The following is an 18,884-nucleotide window of genomic DNA, read 5'->3' as shown; positions in this document are numbered from 1 at the left end:
AGGTAATCCATATGCCAAAGAAGCATACTGCGGCATAGCAAGGCTTTTCCCCTTCAGGATGAATTCATTGTTTTTTTGTCGCTATCACCTAGTAATATCTGTTTGTTTTAATTACTTTTTTATCTGTTTGATAGTATAGGAATTTAATATATGCATTATTCATCTGAATGTTGCTTTAAATTTGACTTGTATATAGTGATATTAATTATTCTTATTGTGGCATATTAAATAGATAATCTAAAGTTAAAATTTTAAATTTTGTATTGTTTAAAATAATCCAAGATTTTAAAAAAAGATCAAGCTAAAATATATATTTTAATTAATTTATTTATTTATTTTGTCTTTTTAGGACCAAACCTGCAACATATGGGAGTTCTCAGGCTAGGGGTCAAATTAAACCTGTAGCCACCAGCCTATGCTACAGCCATGGCAACAGCAGGTCTGAACCACATCTGTGACCTACATTGCAGCTCAGGGCAACACTGGATCATTAACCTACTCAGGGATGCCAGGTATTGAACCCATATCCACATGGATACTTGTAGGGTTTGTTACCACTAAGCCACTTTAGGGAGTCCCTACTCTTTTTCTTCAGGTATCAATTTTTTATTGTACTGCATTGCAGACAGAAAATGAATGTGACTCTTTTAAGTTAAGTTTGGTAAATATATGGAAATTTATGGATTAAACAATTTATCAATTTATGGATTAATATATTGAAAATCATGGATTTAAATTTATGGATTACTCAACTAGTATAAGTGACTCACAGATTCTGTGAAAGAAAGAGTCAACTGTTGATATGCATGTCTGGACTTATCAATTATGGTATTATAGAGTATAAATTCACAGCTGGGAAAAATAGGAAAAAATTATAAAAAGTAATATAACATCTTAGAAGTGAAAACTGCTATAAAAATAAAATGTGAAACAGCTTAGTGGAAGGGGTTCTGGCTAGGGGCATGAGGAAGCAATCAGAAATTTTATGGTCAAGCTAAGCTTGATATAAAGCTGGACTGTGAGCAAAGATTTGAAGGAGGGAAGAGTTAGTCATGCGTGTGCATGGGAGGGAAGTGGTTCAGAGAGTGGTACATCTGTGCAGAGGCCCCATGCAGTGGATGGGCCATGCACACTGAGGGACAGAGGGTACTAGGTAGTAAGAGTGTTATTTTATGTTGGGGGAGGGGAAAAGAAGAAGCAATAATGAAGAATCTGTGTGTCTACAGTGATAAGTGCTTTGGAGAAAAACATAGAGCAGGGGATGCATGGAGACAATTGGACCTCTTCTATTAAAAGCAAATTTTGGTTTTCTTTTCTGTGGAAAAGTTCATTTGTGCCCTATATTAGATTCCAGATATAAGTGATATTACATGGTATTTGTCTTTCTCTTTCTGACTTACTTCACTCAGTACGAGAGCCTCTAGTTCCATCCAGATTGCTGCAAATTGCATTATTTTAGTCTTTTTTATGGCCAAGTAGTATTCAATTGTGTATATATACCACATCATCCTAATCCAATCATCTGTCGATGGACATTTGGGGTGTTTCCATGTCTTGGCTATTGTGAATAGTGCTGCAATGAACATGTGGGTGCATGTGCCTTTTTTAAGGAAACTTTTGTCCAGATATATACTGAAGAGTGGAATTGCTGGATCATCTGGTAGTTCTATGTATAGTTTTCTAAAGTACTTCCATATTCTTCTCCATAGTGGTTGTACCAGCTTAGGTTACCATCAACATTACAGGAGGGTTCCCTTTTCTCCACACCCGCCTCCAGCATTTGTTTTTTGTGGACTTATTAATGATGGCATCCTGACTGGTGTGAGGTGGTATCTCATAGTAATTTTGATTTGCATTTCTCTAATAATCAGTGATGTTGAGCATTTTTTCATGTGCTTGTTGGCCATCTGTGTATCTTCCTTGGAGTAATATAACTGGGTCAGAATGCTGTACAGCAGAAAAAAATATGTATTGGGGGAAATTTAAAAAATTAAAAAAATAAAATATTAAAAAGAAAAAAAAATTGGGGATTCCTACTGTGTTGCAGTACATTAAGAAACCAAGGGCGGTGTGCAGTGGCTCTGGTCACTGCAGAAGTGCAGGTTGGATTCCTGGTACAGTGCATTATGTTGAGGGATCCAGCATTGCTATATCTGTGGCTCCTATTCAAATTCCATATGCTATGGGAAAAAAAGTTTTTCTCAAGGAAATTTCTTCAGAGTCTTCAGTGATATGCTCATACTGAAAGAATAGAAGTAGAAAATATTAAAAAATATATCTGAATGAGGTAAGAATCAGGCAAATGGAATAGTAAAAACAGTGTTCTATAAAATTGGTTATTTTATCCTAATATTTTGCATCACTTTAGGTAAAATTTGCATGAAAAATATACTGGAGATTGTCTTTTGACTCTCTTTGATAATATTTGTCTTAGAATAATTTGTTACATTGAATTAATATAAAATTAGTAATTTTTCTCTAATATGTTCATTTTGTAATAACAATATTTCTATATTTTTCTAAAATGTGTTTTTATTTATTATTTTCTTTAGCTATTTTTAGATTCTCAGCCCATTTCCCTTTCCCATATTTTGAAATGCAAATATCCTATATAAAAATCTTAACTTACTTTGCAGTACTTTTTCCAATTCACATAATATCTGGAGTTCATTTCTGAACTGACCTCTAATCTTTGTGTAGGGGCAGGAGAGTGAGTCTGACTCTGCCTGCTATCAAAAGTCACTTTCATTTTACTTTCATTGAGTATTTTGGTTCTTTAGGAATTTCTACAAAACTTATTGAAGTGAAAAAAAATTAAGGAGTTCTCCTGTGATGTCACTGGTTAAGTATTCAACATTGTCTGAGCAGTGACTTGGGTTGCTGCTGGGTGTGAGTTTGATCCCTCGACCCATGGCCTGCATGCTGTGGTACAACACCAACAGCATCAACAACAGCAGCAGCAACACCAAGGAAATGTGAAACATAATTTTATTTTCTCTTTATTTTGATAGAAAATATGTCAAAGTTGTAAAATAGAACAAGCCTGAGAAACACAAATGTTAATAGGTATATTTCAAGGGCACTACAGTTTAAACAGACTGAAAAAACACTCAGTATTTTTATTTCGAAACCTGATTAATTAAACATTACAAACAGATTCTCTTTTTTTCCCAACCTAATGAAAAAAAGAAAAAAATATGGTTCATTTTATAGACTATGTTCACTTTGGGGACATTGCTCTAAACATTATTGAGTTGATCATCTTGCCTAGTCAAGTGCAAGAGTCTGGAAAAAAGGAAAGACTGTAGAAATCACAAAGATATAAATGGTCCATTCTGGACAGATGTGTATTACAGGTTATAGAGTGAAGGGAGCATCTAGAAGAACGAGGATGGAAGTTACACCAGGCATAAATATGAAGAGAATATTGAAAACTATACAAGGAAATTTAATTATAACTTTGGACAAATAAATTATATTTTTGCTTATGATTAGTGAGAAAACTATGGCATGATTTTGCTCTTAGAAAGAAACAAGCAAGGAAACCTAAAATCATAAAAATAATAATTAGATGCATAATTTCATTGATACTAAAATTATAAAATCTTGGAATTATACACATATGAAAAATACATATGCAACACAAGTGAAAATTAATACACACAATTATACTTAGGGTAAATATACAGTTCAACAGTGATGATGTTTCAGACAATTATAAAAAATTGAGCAATGCAGTTATAATTCATGAATGAAAATCCTTGGAACAAAAGGAAAGAAAAATATAATAAGGTTAATAGGTCTCCATGATAATGATGAAAAAAATATTGAGAGTAACCAATCTGAATTACACTCTGCTTAGAAGGAAAAATAAATTCATGTAGAATTAACAAAGGAAATGACTGATAAGACAGCAGTCTCAATATATCCCTAGAATAATGCATAGTATGTTTCAAGTTGTCACTTATAATGGTTCATAAGATAGTATATTACATTATAAAATGAAGTTTGTAGGAGTCAAACACTTGTAGATCAGAGAAGAAAATTAAAAATTTAAACCCAAATAGATACATGTGCACAAACAGAGCCTTTCACATGAATTATCTTTAGCTACTTACTCCCAAGACTGGAGGCTGATTGTTTTTATAGGAGGTTTGTTTGTGGTGCAGGATATATGAGAAGGCTTAACCAGTTGACTCCAAGGATTTAAAATCATATAGACAATGTAAATATCTATGTATACTCATTTCTCCATATTTTAACCGTAAGGAAAAATCATTTGAAAAGAAATCTGTTAATTACTATGCCATTTTAACATATAAATAAGAGATACTTTTGCAAGAATTCTAGTAATAGAAGTAAGTTTCAACTAGCCTAATGTGGTGTTGAATGCCAAAATGCACACAACTTTCCAAATACCAAAGAAAGATATCAACATGACTAAGGTAGAATCCCTGCCCTTAATGCATGAATCCCTGTGCTTCCACAAGCAGAGAAAAAGCAAGGAAAAGTATTTAGTTACATATTGAGGATTACGTCTTTTCCAGTGGTCATTTTTAACAGTGCCTGGGAGAGTTCATTAAATGAGGTTTACTCTAAGCCTCTTATCAAGGAAAAAGAAGGGAAACAATTTCTGCTTTTACTACTATAGACTTAGTGAAATTTTTCTGCCTGTTTTAGAGAAATGAGAATCTCTACAGATACCTCCTAAATGCCTTGGGAATTATACTACTGCTAGTACTTCATTTGTCTATACAATCACACACATTCACAATTTAAAAGCTTATCAAGTCTTTGAACTTAGGGAGGCACATCAAGGTGATAAATTAAACTGCTGTTTTTGATGGAGACTGAACTCCACTTCATAAATGCATTGCTTTTCTGTGTAATTAAAGATCATGCTTCAGAGATAAATGATCTAAATTCTAACTGTTATGGTGAAATTAATCCATATGACTACAAGATGTCTTTATATTATCCAATGTCTCTTGTTATCACTGGTCACCACTGAAATAACTTCAATGACTCACCCCTTCAACCCTGGACTTACATTTGTTTTTGTTAATTCTGTACTCTTTCTTTTGGTCTCTAGTTTTCAGCAATAACTTCTTGTTAATGATATTTAAGAGTCTTTATCTCTTTGTCTATTAGTATACTACTATTCTCAATTTGTTGATGGTTGAGAAAACAATATCAAACAATATGAAAAGTCAGTTAAGTACTTGTTTAACATGTTTTTACTGTGATAGCATGCTCACTCAAGGATGTTTGGGGAAAGATTCAGTTACAGGTCAATTGCTGTCTGATTTGGGCATGTGTGTGTCTGAATAAATGTAATGAACTCTTAAAATGATGATTCAGTATTCCATACACATTAAGTAATCATCTGTCTCTCACATTTTAAGGCTCTGCTATCAGTTACTTTGTGTTATAGCTTTTGGAATTATTCTAGTATTTTTCTAATTTTGGAGCAATGGAATGCTTGAAACCAGCCAGATTTGCTTTAATTGCAACATGAAGAGATTTGTCATGCAGAATGTCTTCTTTGTATGGCTCTAAGGAGAGCACTTTTTACATATTTATTCCTCAAAATATAGATGAGTGGATTCAGCATTGGAATGACAGCAGTATAGAATACAGATGCCACCTGTGCTTGGGTCAAGGATGGTGTGTTATCAGGCTGCAAATATGTGAAAACCAGGGACCCATAGAAGATAGTCACACCCATGAGTTGGGATGCACAGGTGGAAAAGGTCTTCTGTCTGCCTGATACAGACTTGATCTTCAGGATGGCTGAGACATTGACAATATAAGTGATGATGATGATGAAGAGAGAGCTAAGAAGGGTGAACCCAGCCAAAACAAAGATCTCCACTTCTGTGCTGAATGTATCCACACAGGACAGGGCCAGAAGAGCTGTGGTGTCACAGAACAAGTGATTGATGCTGGTATCACCGAAAGCCAAACTGCTGATCACACAGATGGACATCAGAGAACTGGTAAAGCCTACTGTATATGGCATTGCTCCCAGACAGTTACACACTTTCTGGGACGTAATCACTGAACACAGTAAGGGATTGCAGATTGCAACACAGAGGCCATAGGCCATTGATCCCAGAAGAAAACACTCACTACATACTAAACCCACAACAAAGCACATTTGAAAGCACCCAATGAAGGAGATGGTTTTCTGTTTTGACTGGAAATTCCCCAGTGCCTTGGTTGTTACAGCAGAGGAATGAAATATGTCAATGAATGCTAAATTCCTAAGGAAAAAGTACATAGGTGTGTTAAGCTGAGAGTCAGTTCTGATTAACATAATCAACCCAAGATTTCCCAAAACAGTGAATAGATAAATAAAAAGGAACATCAAGAAAGGCTGACTTGTAGCTCAGGGTGATTTGCAAATCCAGAGAGGATGAGGAAAGTCACCTCAGTGAAATTGTTCCCAGTCATGTCTATCAACTCAGGCCTTTGACTTACCTGCCAAATAACAATAATGGAAGTTAGAGAAGGATGCATGTCTGTAGACTTGATGACCACCACAGACTTAGCCTCCCACAATGGGAGGGTGACCAATGAGACATGAATGTTAATGACATCAAGTTAATTGATAACATATATGTCATTTTTACTCTTTAAAAAGCTGACATGTGAATTAAAAATTTTCAAAATCATAGTTGTGTGGAATTGGTTGCACTCAAAAATAAATTTATCTGGAAAGATTTTTAAAGATTTTCCATCTAAGATCTAACAGCCTCTACCCTGGTATCACTGGACATCAAGTCACACACTTTGAAATTTACATCCTGGAATAAATTACACTGTATTAGAAAATATAAAGGTTATTTAGGAAAGTAGGATCTGTAATTTGTGAATTTAATACTTTTGTGTGGCAGTCTTAAGATTTCAGCATTTAACAGCTACTTTAAAGGATTGATTTTGGAAAGGATAAGCAATGAGTTCCTGCTGTGTAGGAACTATATATATATATATAGTCACTTATGATAGAGCATGATAATATGAGAAAAAAGAATATATATGTGTATGTGTGATTGTGTCACCTTGCTGTACAGTAGGAAATCGACAGAACACTCTAAACCAGCTACAATGGAAAAAATAAAAATCGTTATTCATAAATAAATAAATAAATAAATAAATAAAGGATTGCTTTAAGAGCTTAATAAGATCATAGATGGACACATTTAATCATTCATATATACATATTTATGTATTACCTTAATTTATAATGTACAGTATAAATTCACAAATTATATAAAATATACATAAAAAGGAAGTAAGAAACACTGTGCTTATTTTCCATGTTAATGCTAAAAATCTCTAGTTATTTTCTATCACCTATCCTTTCTTTCAATTGGTGAGATATGACCAAATGAGGAACTTAATCTATATCATAGCCGAATAGTTTTGTATGTGTGCTTAGTAACCATGTGTGTTTCCAACATGAAGTGTATGGTTATCTATGACCTCAGGGGATAACTAATTCATTGCAAGATGATACTTTCCAAGTCAATGATAAAACACCTACAAACAGTGAAGTAAATATGATTTATTATATTTAAAGCAAAAAAATAATATGCAAGCTGATTACACTAGAAATTAGAGAACTTGCTTAGTTATATTGACATAAGTGGGTGATAAATAATCAGAACTGAAAAAACTGGCTTTTTTTTCTTTTCCTCTCAGGTTAAGGCACTTTACCTCTGGCAACTGTTGCCCCACCTCCCCACTGCCCCTTACCCCCAACCCCTGCATCAGCCAGGGGTGATCCAAGGCCTTCTTTGGAAACTCAGCACACAGATCTCTCCCTTCCCAGGACAGGAACCCAGGGCCCTGGATTGGTGTTGCCTGGATGGGGTGGGGGGCTTTGGTGGTGCCCAGCAACCAATACACAGAGCCACACATGGCCCCCTAGCATGCCTTTCCTGGCCAGCCCCCAACCCCAAGCATAGCCCTACAGGGAAGCCAGGTAGTGATGTCCCTGGGGAGTGGAACCTGAGCCTAATACCGCCACACAGTTGTGACCCTCACCCCACCCATCTCCTTAGGGAGCCTGGCAGTGTGCACCTCCAAGTCTGCAACCCCCGGCCCTGGATGGGGCAATGCATGGCAAGACCAGGGCCAGTCCTTCCTGCTTCGTTAGGAGAGTGGTGAGCGTGGGCACTGGGGGCCCTGGCAGAGAGCACTGCCCAGGGAGCAGCTGACTGCCAGAGTGTAAGCTGCATAGTGCAGCCCAGCACCACCGCTCACCACTCTCTCTAGCGAGGTGCAAAGGATAAATACCCTGGCATGTGTATCTCATTTACATTTCACAATATTTTAGAAAATGTGTTATATGTGCTGGTTGGTGTGTAACATATTAAATATCAAAATAAATATGTACTTTTAAACTATGTTAATTTTACTATCTATGGACATTTACACTGAAAAACAAAAAAGTAAGGAATATTTATTTCCAAACATCTCCTTTGGAGATGTATCTCAGGCAAATTAAAAATAAACCTCGGGGTACAATTAAAATACAAATCCCAAGAGATCAAAGATGCTAATTGACCACTTCCTTTATGAATTAATTTTATGAGTTTAAAAGAGGTGCTTGTATAAAAAGACTGCTTAACTCTAGATTTCAGAAGACAATCCTTTGTTATGGGACTGTTTTAGAAATATATTACAGAAAAAGTTATCCTAAATACAAATATTTGTGAAATTTACCATATATATTTGGCCTTAACTATGTTTGCCTGAACAATTATGAATCCCATGAATTCTCAATAGAGTAGCTTGAATCTGATGTTATTGCTGCTGCTATTGTTAACACAGAACTCTCTCTTTTATTTAGTGGACACCTGAAGATATTAGGAAGTTGATGGAAAAATTGTTGGTGGTTTTGATGACAGTTCTGGATAATATGTATACTACTTCCATTGATGGAATAAAATTAAGAGCCAAATTAACAAATATTTATTTTGTGTGCCTTCTCAAAATTAAAATCTATTTTTTAGCTCAAATTTAGATTTGTATTCAGGATAACTTTTTTTTGTAGTATATTTCTAAAACAGTCTCATAACAAAAGATTGTCTTCTGAAATCTAGAGTTAAGCAGTCTTTTTATACAAGTACCTCTTTTAAACTCATAAAATTAATTCATAAAGGAAGTGGTCAATTAGCATCTTTGATCTCTTGGGATTTGTATTTTAATTGTACCCCAAGGTTTATTTTTAATTTGCCTGAGATACATCTCCAAAGGAGATGTTTGGAAATAAATATTCCTTACTTTTTTGTTTTTCAGTGTAAATGTCCATAGATATAGTAAAAAAAAAAAAAAACTGCAGTTAATGTAGTTTAAAAATTTATATTTATTTTGATATTTTATGTGTTATATACCAACACACACATATATAACACATTTTCTAAAACATTATGAAATGTAAATGAGATACATAGTATTAGAGGATATCAGATAACCACTGCCTCTGCCTGGCTGTCAAGATAAACTCTCCCAGCAAAGAGAAGTGAGCTTTCCTATCTGATTTAATGGTGTTAATATAGATTGAGAGTGTGTTACCACCTATGTCAACAAATCATATATGTATTTAGTTTTATTGTAAGGTATTCAGTGATTTTTATTTGACTGTGCTTAATGTTACACACACAAAATGATTGGCTAAGGATAAGTATACCATCTAGGAAAATAAAAAATCTTAAATGCAATTAAACTCATGCTCTCAGTTCCATGTTCACATGATTTGAAAAATTTAATTACATTATTATTCTATTTTCTTTTTGTTATTTTTTAAAGCAGCTGCCTAAGCCACAGCCCTATAAAGGCTCCAGATTTTTGACCTGAGATTGATCCACAAAAGTAAAATTTTCAAAATTCCTCATATCCATGGACTATTTCCAAATACTAGCTTAAACAAATCTTGCAGACTTGTCTAATTAAGTTAATTTTCTGCTGTTATCATTATATTGTCTTATTTTACTTATCTTTAGAAAGGATTTTATTTACAATGATGAAGCAAGACAGATTCATCATTCAGAAAGAAAAATACATATTTCACAATAGAGATTTAAAAAGAGGAATGAAATCTATTACAGAATGGCCATATCACTTAAATGGTCTTCAACATAGTCACATATTAGATCAAAAGAAAGGGTATTACATTTTTCCTCTATACTATGTCTTGAAAAAATAAAACATTGAAAGAATTGGGTTGTATACCTGTAACCTCCAATTTCTGTGCATCATCTTACTTACTGTTTTTATTTTTTAGCCACACTTGTGGCATGTGGAAATCCCAGACCAGGGATCCAACACATGCCACGGCATTGACCTGAGCCACAGCAGTGATAAGGTTGGGTCCCTAACTGCAAGGCCACCAGGGAACTCTGATCTTACTTATTCTTTCAACACACTTTTATTAAGCAGCTATTAAATGGTAGATACTCTGCTTTGTGTGGGATGGCAGAGATGAGAATAAGTGTCTAGTTACACATGACTTAGAGTTGATTGCCTCTTTCAAGGATCAAAATCTGTCTGATTTTTCCAAAATATATTTGCTTTGCTTATAGGTATTGTGGCTACCAATACATGATATATTAAGGTCTATGGCTGACCATTCAATAGGTTCAATGGACATGTCATAAATGCTCAATTCAAATCATATATTTTATAAACCCATTCTTATTATAGTTGTTAATCATCTATTCATAACTTTTATTTAGATATTCTCAGACTTATAGTTTCCATTTGCACTCTACCCAGCTTCATAGATGCTGACATCTTACATTATCACAGTGTAATTATTTTAAAAATAATTTACATTTGTGTAATACTGTTGACTAAACCTCTGACTTTATTCAGTTTCACCATTTATTCCCCAAAGTCTTTTTATATTTTTGTTCCAGGATCCAATATAAAATAATGCTGCTATTAGGGTCCTGTCTCTAGTTTGTTGCAATCTGTGACTGTCCCATTTTCTTTCCTTTTCTGTCATGACTGTGATACTTTTCAAGATTTCTGGTCAAGTATTTTGCAGAATGTCTCTCAATTTAAGTTAGCCTGGTGTTTTCTCATTATTAACTTGAGTTATTCATTATGAGAAAAGGAATTAGCACTTTGATATGTATGCCTTTTGCATATAATAAGAGGATATATGATGCTAATAAGTGAAACTACTGGTGATTTTAAACTTGGTCATTTAGTTAACATAGGGTATGACAGACTTTTTACTGTAGTGTTATGATTCTTTATGTTGTCACACACACATACATATATTTATAGAGATATATGTATAATATACATATATATATTACATATATGGAAGAAAATTTAGACTATGAAAATATTTCATTTATACTTGTTGGCATCCATCAATATGTTGCCTCTACCAATTTCTGTGGTGATGTTTTCACAGTAAATTGCCATTTCCCTTTATTTTCAACATATTTTAATTAATATTATTGTGTAAAGATAAATTGTTCTTTCTTATTTATTTATACCAATATACACTCATTCATCATTATTTTGTTTTGGGGGGTTATTATCCAATACCAATATCACTTATTTTCTTGCTATTATAATTCTAGCTTTTCTACTGGAACCATCATTGAATTAGATCCTGTGTGTTTTGCTTTTTAGACAAGCTTTTGTCTTTTATTATTTGTTCTGTTTTCACTTCCTACATCCTGGTAGCACTTCCTTTATTCCAGGGTTATCTTTCATTCTCCCTGACTCAGATGTAGAAACAATCACTTCTCCAAGGATCTGTGCTATCTTTTATGAGAGGATGGTAATTGGAAACCAAGGTAGGAACAATGTATTCTATTTTCACAGGTGCATGAATATTTTCCCTTAAGAATATATTCAAATACTTAATATTTTTAATGCTTTAAAATTTTTTAGTGTTTGTTATTGTAACTTTTCAATTGAAGACTATGTGATATTTGAAAATATTTAGATTTAGGAAATGTAAATCTGAATTTGTGTTCAGAAATTTACTAGCTTTGTGGTCACGTGAACATTTCTTAATCCCTTTGATCCTCAGTGGCTTTGTCTGCAAAGTGACAATGGTAACATCTGCCTCATGTGTTGGTGAAGATGAAGTCAGATAATTCAAATAAAATATCTTGCATGTTATTGACATTATACTAGTCATTCAAGCAATATCTGTCACACATCCTTAATATAAATAGCTTGATAATTATCTGTTATATTCAGACCCCTTGTTTATTCAACTATTTCCTCCTTTTTTTGACTTTTACACTATTCATGATTTTCTTTATTTGTTTTTGAAATATGCAGAATACACATTGATTTTATTCCTTTAGTAAGTAACTGGGAGCAATATTTGGGAGCCCAATCTGCAACTTTTTGATACTCATTGGTGTGAGGCATTCTAGAACAGTTTGGCAAATTTTAATTTGTGTGAGCATATTCCCTGACCATCAGTTTCATAATAACTTGCCTATAGTGATCATTTACATCTTATTAAGCACCATATTTTAAAAGTCTAATAAATCAAAAGTAATCTTATTCTGTATTTATTTCACTATTATACAGAACTACTTCCTCATATCTTTGGGTGCTGTTTATATGACTGCCACATTAAATATTTTTGAAAACTGATGAAAATAAGTGGATGCTTTTTGGTTTTTGTTTGTTTGTTTTACTGTACTGAGTGGAAAAACTCCTATTTTAAAAATTATTTCAAACATCTACTTATTGTTTAATATCAAAAATATCAGTGCATATAAGAAAAAATTTTGAAATAATTAATTTACTAATAAATTTATTAAACAAGTCTTGTTAGATATGAGAAGTTTAATTTTTGTGACTTTTAATATTTTTGTCTAAAGCTATTGGGAAAATTCACCCTATCAATTTATAACTTGAGTAAGAAATATTTAAAGACATCTTAATGTCTCATGGTTTTGATGGTATTCCTAAACAATACTTCTGTCTGTAATTTCATAATATTTCAGAATGCCCTTTTCCTTCAATTTCACCCCTAATATTTGATTTAATATACTTCTGATTTCTTTATTTTGGTCAAATTATCACATTCTCTAATTAATTTTTGAGTGAAAAAACTGAGAAACCATATATTCTCAAATTGTTTCTCATGAAATCAATTGATAATTTGAGAAAAGGACATAATCACTCATTATAACTTCATTAATTTTCACACTATTGGTTTTGAATTTTCCCCTTATTCATGAGGTTCTATAATGCAGTATATTCATTATATATTTATGTATATTAGGGCATAATAACTAATCTTTTAAATAAATATTATTGAGTTGATGAAAGAATTGGGTTTATTACAGATCTTTAGAGAAGTATAATAATAACTTATCAATATAAAATTTTACAAGTGTTTTACCAGAGAATTCCACTATTAAAAATCTATGAAGATGAAGACAATTAGAAAAATGAAGATGTTTTAAGACAGACTTTATTATTATGATATAAATTACTTTGAAAATATTAAAATCCAATGTATAAACCCAGGAGGTAGATAATTTCTTGGGCCTAATGTAGATTTAAATTTTATTCTGTGATTGTGAGATATATTTAAGAAAGCTATTTACCATGTTAAGCACTCTTTCTTAAAAGATAGTTTTACTTTTGAAAACTGGTTGTAATAATATGATTAATTATTGTTTTTTTGAAAATGCATGGCTGTTATTTTGGTATGTATTCAGAATATTTTACAACACAATTATCCTATAAGAAATGATGGACTGCATAGAAACAGTGAAATAAAATTTGCATTAACACATTTTGCTACATACTTACATGAATGTAATTGTCAAGAAATAAGGAGTAAAAGTCCATAGACACATATTTTAACAGATTAAGATTTATTTCTATCAACTCAGTATTATTCCATTTGATAGATAATAAATACCCTTGACAGAAACTCAAAACTGTCATTCACTACATATTGCAAAAGTGTCACCAGTAAAGATAATGTTTCCTTTCTTATCAACTGTGGTGATGACAATGGTAGTGAACTGATTACTGATGCAGGTCAGAGTAAGTAGGAAAATAAACAATGCCATGCAGAAAAAGAGCAATATGAGGTTCTAATAGTCATTTTGTTTTAAAAAAATCAGTATTTTTCAAATGGCTATACTCTTTTATGGACATTTCCTAAAGGTGTATTTTTAATGAAATCCAGTATACGCTGATATAAGAGAATATCTTTGCATTGCTATTTTAGTATTTCTATTTATCTTCAGAATTGGAGTTGCTGTAAGAAAACATCCTTGGTGACTGTGGAATTATTTTTTAAACTTAAATATTCAAATTGTAACAGTTCTAGGCCAATATGGAATATAAAATACATACAGAAATTTCTGTTTGTTTACGTAAAATGCTAGAAGTCCTATGAACAAATATATAAATATGTGTATGTTTGAATTCTACCTCTTAAATTTTGATTTTTTCTTATGTTGGTTAAATTTTTAACTACATTGATCCTTTGTTCCCTCAGCTATAAAATGTGTTAGCTCTTCTAGAGTTGTAAAGAAAGAAGATTGAGTTCACTCTAGCTGATTTTCCTTAAGTTGTGTGAGTGTGTTTCTGTATGTTTGTGTAATTATCACCTACTGGTCAAATTCCATCAAAACTGAAAGTCATATTTTGTAACTAACCAACCCCCAGAACACAGTGCCAGTTTATTACATAAGAAGTTATTAGAGAGTCAAGATAATAATTTGGGAATTGAAGGAATCCAAATTATACAGTGGTACAAAGTTGTTTACAGGAGACACAATGGGATTCAGGGAATGCAGAGGCAGGGTTTCTCAGAGCCTCATTTATCTGACTTAAGGTAGAACTTAGAGAGTGAGGCTGCCAAAAATCTCTCTTTAGAGATTTTTTTTTCTTCCAGGAAGAAAACAAAGAAGTCCACCTGCCCTATCAGAAACAAATGAGATCACAGAATTTCTTAACTCCCACTGGTTTCCTTAGCTCATTTATTTTTCCCATAGAAGCCATGTCTCCCTCTCTTTTCCTTATATTAAGTTGGGTATATAAACTTTATCTCTAATTCTTGAACAAGCCACTTTTTTGATGTCCTCTTATATACGTTTAAAAACACTTTGGATAGTGGAAGATCATGGCTGTGCTGCCAGATATTCTTAGGTTAGGTGGGAGAGAGCTGGAAAAATCAGCTTAGCAGTTTAGGAAGGTCCCCCAGGTGCTAGATGGTGGGAAGGGAGGGATAACAGGAAGAGAGCCTAGGTCAGGTGGTGATTTGATAAACCTGTGAAAAAGGAAAAGCCCTCATTAGAGTGATGATGGTGGGTGGGCATAGAGAGAAAGGAATGACTGGGAAAGCAAAGTGGACAGGCCTCCTGAACTGAGGTCGACGGGTGGCGGAGGGCTGAGAACTGGTTCTTGGTCAGTGCTCTGCTCCCCATCAGATGCTCCTGAGGGTGGGCTGGCAGCCTTAGCATTTCCTACATCCTCTTCCCCAAGACTGGGCAGAGCTGTCCTGGCCCTGTGCTGTTTTGGGCACTGAGAGCTGCAAGTCATGCAGGACATGCAGGAAGGACCCAATGCAGAGCCATCTTCTGACCAGTATGGACCCAGCTCGGTCACCTTGACTCAGCTGGCCTTGAAGACACTGAGTTCTCTAACACACTGTCAGGCCCTGAGGGCCACTCCCTTGGGGCTAAGCCTGCACCTTGGACACCTTGAGGATGACGTATGCTGGTGGCAGAAATCCTTTCCACCCCTCTCTCCCCACTCTGCCTCCCTCCCCTACACTCAGAATCAGAACTGCTTATTTAGAGTGCAAATGTGATGATGCTAACCAATAAAATCCACTGTAAATTGAGCTAAATAAATAATAAACAAACTTTGTCTATCATCTTGTTAATCAACCTTTTGTCAGTTTAATTTATATTCCCAGAAAATCTAAGAGGATAGAAGAAAAGTTTTTTCTCTCTTACAGAGTATATTGCATATGTATATAAGTATATGCACACACAAAAGATACAATATAACTATATATGCCATATGTTTGCATGTTTCCAAGAGCCAATAAGGAATATATCTTTGCAGATATGCTATTTTAAAATACATCCTTCTTTTCTTCCAACAGCTGACACAGATATTTAATCATGTGCCTGACTGTGGCATCAATCAATGTTCATTTCTGTTTCAAAATTCATGGCCACTGAGGAAATATTTTTCTCATCATAATTATTTTCATTGCTTCTTTGGCCTCTGTGTTTTGTGCACTGTATATCAGAAGATTTAATATTGGCAACAAAAGCGTATAGAACATGGACAGGATTTTGTCTGTATACTGTGGATAGCTTGAGCTGGTCACCAGGTAAGTAAATATTCTTGTTCCATAGAAGAGAGTCAACACTGTGAAGTGGGAGGCACATGCAGAGAAGCCTTTGTATCTGCTCCTCAGAGACCATATCTTCAGGACAGTGAGAAGGATTGCCAGGTAGCAACTAACCACCATCAGAAAAGTAGCACTGATGTGGTTCCAGAGAGGTCAGTGAATAAAGCTTCTCTCTACTGGGTGCCAAAACAGGAGAGTTGAAAGAGCAATGGGGTATCACAGAAATAATGGTTAATGACATTGGGCCCACAGAAAGACAGACTGAACAAGCCAGTCAGGTGGCTGAGTGAGTGGGCACCACCTAGTAGGTAGGAAGATATCACCAGGTAGATGCAGAACATAGTGGTTGTGACCCTCTGTAGTGAAGTGGGTGGCAAGTGGTATTGTGCAGATCATAGGCCATTGCAGCCAGGAGGAAGCATTCTGTGGTCAGGAACATGCTGCAAAGGAATCCTGAAGGAGGCAACCCCTCTAAGACCTGAATTCTATCCTGCTAGAGAGTTCATCAACATCTTAGGAAAAAAGACTGAGGATGAGCTGAAATCCAAGAAAGCCAACTTATACCATCTCATTTCATTTTTAGCATAATTTACAGGGTAGGGGTTACTAGGGTATGGAAAACATGTTTATGATTCTGGAAGTATTTGTTAAAACATTTCCCAATAAGACTACATGAATTAAATAGTTTCATTGAAATTTACAATTGACAGTTTCTAAAAATTCAATTTCAAAAATGTATTTTATTCTTATGATAATTAAATTTTCTAGCTTACCTTGTGCTTGTAGACACTTTAAAAATATTTCTTATAGCATTATTTCACATCTCACATTTGAATCATACATAATGGAGCATATTGCTAATAAAAAATAATAACTGTATTATCTGTCTCCTGTAGGCTAGCTGCTTGAACAAATGTTACTCTATTTTATGAGAGAGGAGTGAAGGCTTAGTGGTTTCTTAAAATACACATGACTATTGAATACTGAAACTGCCATTGCTAGCTTTTTGATAGCAGAAACTGGACAATTGTATTTTGTTCCATTAATCAGTGTGTTTGTCTTCCATCTATTGTTTGGTTATTTAGTTTCTTCTGTGTTTCCATAAAAATAACATAATTTGTTCTAGGTCTGTGAAAAAAATGGCATTGGTATTTCAATACTGAGTGCATTAAATCCATAGATTAAAATCATTTTAACACTATTAATTCTTACAATCCATAAACATGGTATTTTTTTTCCATTGGTTTGTGTCATTTTAAATTTATTTCATCAGTGCCCCATACGTTTCTTAATATAGGTCTTTACTTCCTTAGCTGTATTTATTCCTAGGCATTTTATTCTTTTTAATGCAACTGTAAATGAGATGATTTTCCTAATTTCTTGAGTATGATGTGTGATCTTTTATTTAATATTGAATTCTGTTAGGTGATATTTTGTTAAAGATTTTTGCGTCTATGTTCATCAGTAATATTGTTCTTTGTGATGTTATTGTCTGGTTTTAGTATCAACATTATGCTAGTATTACAGAATAAATTCTGAAGCACTCCTTCCTCTGTGGTTTTTTTGATTGTTTGATAAAAAATTGTATTAACTCTTTTTAAATATTTGGTAGAATTCATGCATGAAGGTGCCTGGTCTTAGAACTTTGTTTTAGGGTGTTTTCTTTTTTTATTTCTGATTCAGTTTCACTACTGATAATTATTATATTCATGTTTTTTACTTCTTCCTGATTCAGTCTTGGGATACTGTATATTTCTAGAACTTTATACATTTCTTCCACATTATTTTATTGTTATATAATTGTTTATAGTACTACTCTCTTATGATCCTTTTTCTATGGTTTTGATCTTAAATTGAAACTATTTTGGCAGTCTACTGTAGGATAAATGCTGAAGAAGTTTCCATGTGCACTTGAAAATAATGTGTATTCTGCTATTTTTTGATGGAATGTTCTATATATATCTATTAAGTTCATTTATATAAAGTGCTATTTAAGGTCCATATTTCCTTAACAGTTTAATGTCTGAATAATAATTGATTGGTATAAGGAGAGTTTTAATTTCTCCTAGGATTATTGTGCTATTGTTATTTCCCCTTAGTGTCTGTTAATATCTTCTTGATGTGGAGGTGCTCCAACACTGAGTGTCTATACATTATCTTTTTTTCCAGGATTGATTCATTTATCATAATTTAATGTCCTTCATTGTTTCCTTCTACTGTCTTTGTGATAGTGTCTATCTTGTCTGATACAAGTATTGCTATGTCAGCTTACTTTTTTTCATTTGCATGTAATGCTTTTTTTTCCTTCCTCATACTTTAACCATCTTGTGTTTTTAGATCAGAAATGGGTTTCTTGTGTTTGAGTCTTCTTTGGTATCCGTTTGACCACTCTATATTTTTGATCAGAGCATTTAGTCTGTTTACATTTAAATTAAATATTTATAGGCATATACTCTCTGCCATTTTGTTAATTGATTTTGTCTTCTCTTTG

The 18,884-nt window shown here is 33.6% G+C and overlaps 1 pseudogene; it reads right to left on the bottom strand.

Moving 5' to 3' along the window:
- Positions 1 to 5,527: 5,527 nt before the first annotated feature.
- Positions 5,528 to 6,456, bottom strand: LOC100525554 (olfactory receptor 8I2-like; annotated as a pseudogene).
- Between the last annotated feature and the right edge of the window lie 12,428 nt (positions 6,457 to 18,884).

The sequence above is a fragment of the Sus scrofa genome, chromosome 10 (assembly GCF_054392235.1).
Source record: "Sus scrofa isolate SSC_HxYL_T2T_F1_AM1 chromosome 10, Sscrofa_HxYL_maternal_Yorkshire_Landrace_v2.0, whole genome shotgun sequence".
Lineage (NCBI taxonomy): Eukaryota > Metazoa > Chordata > Mammalia > Artiodactyla > Suidae > Sus > Sus scrofa.
Note: the sequence above shows the minus strand (reverse complement) of the source record. Positions and strands in the feature narration are given on the sequence as shown.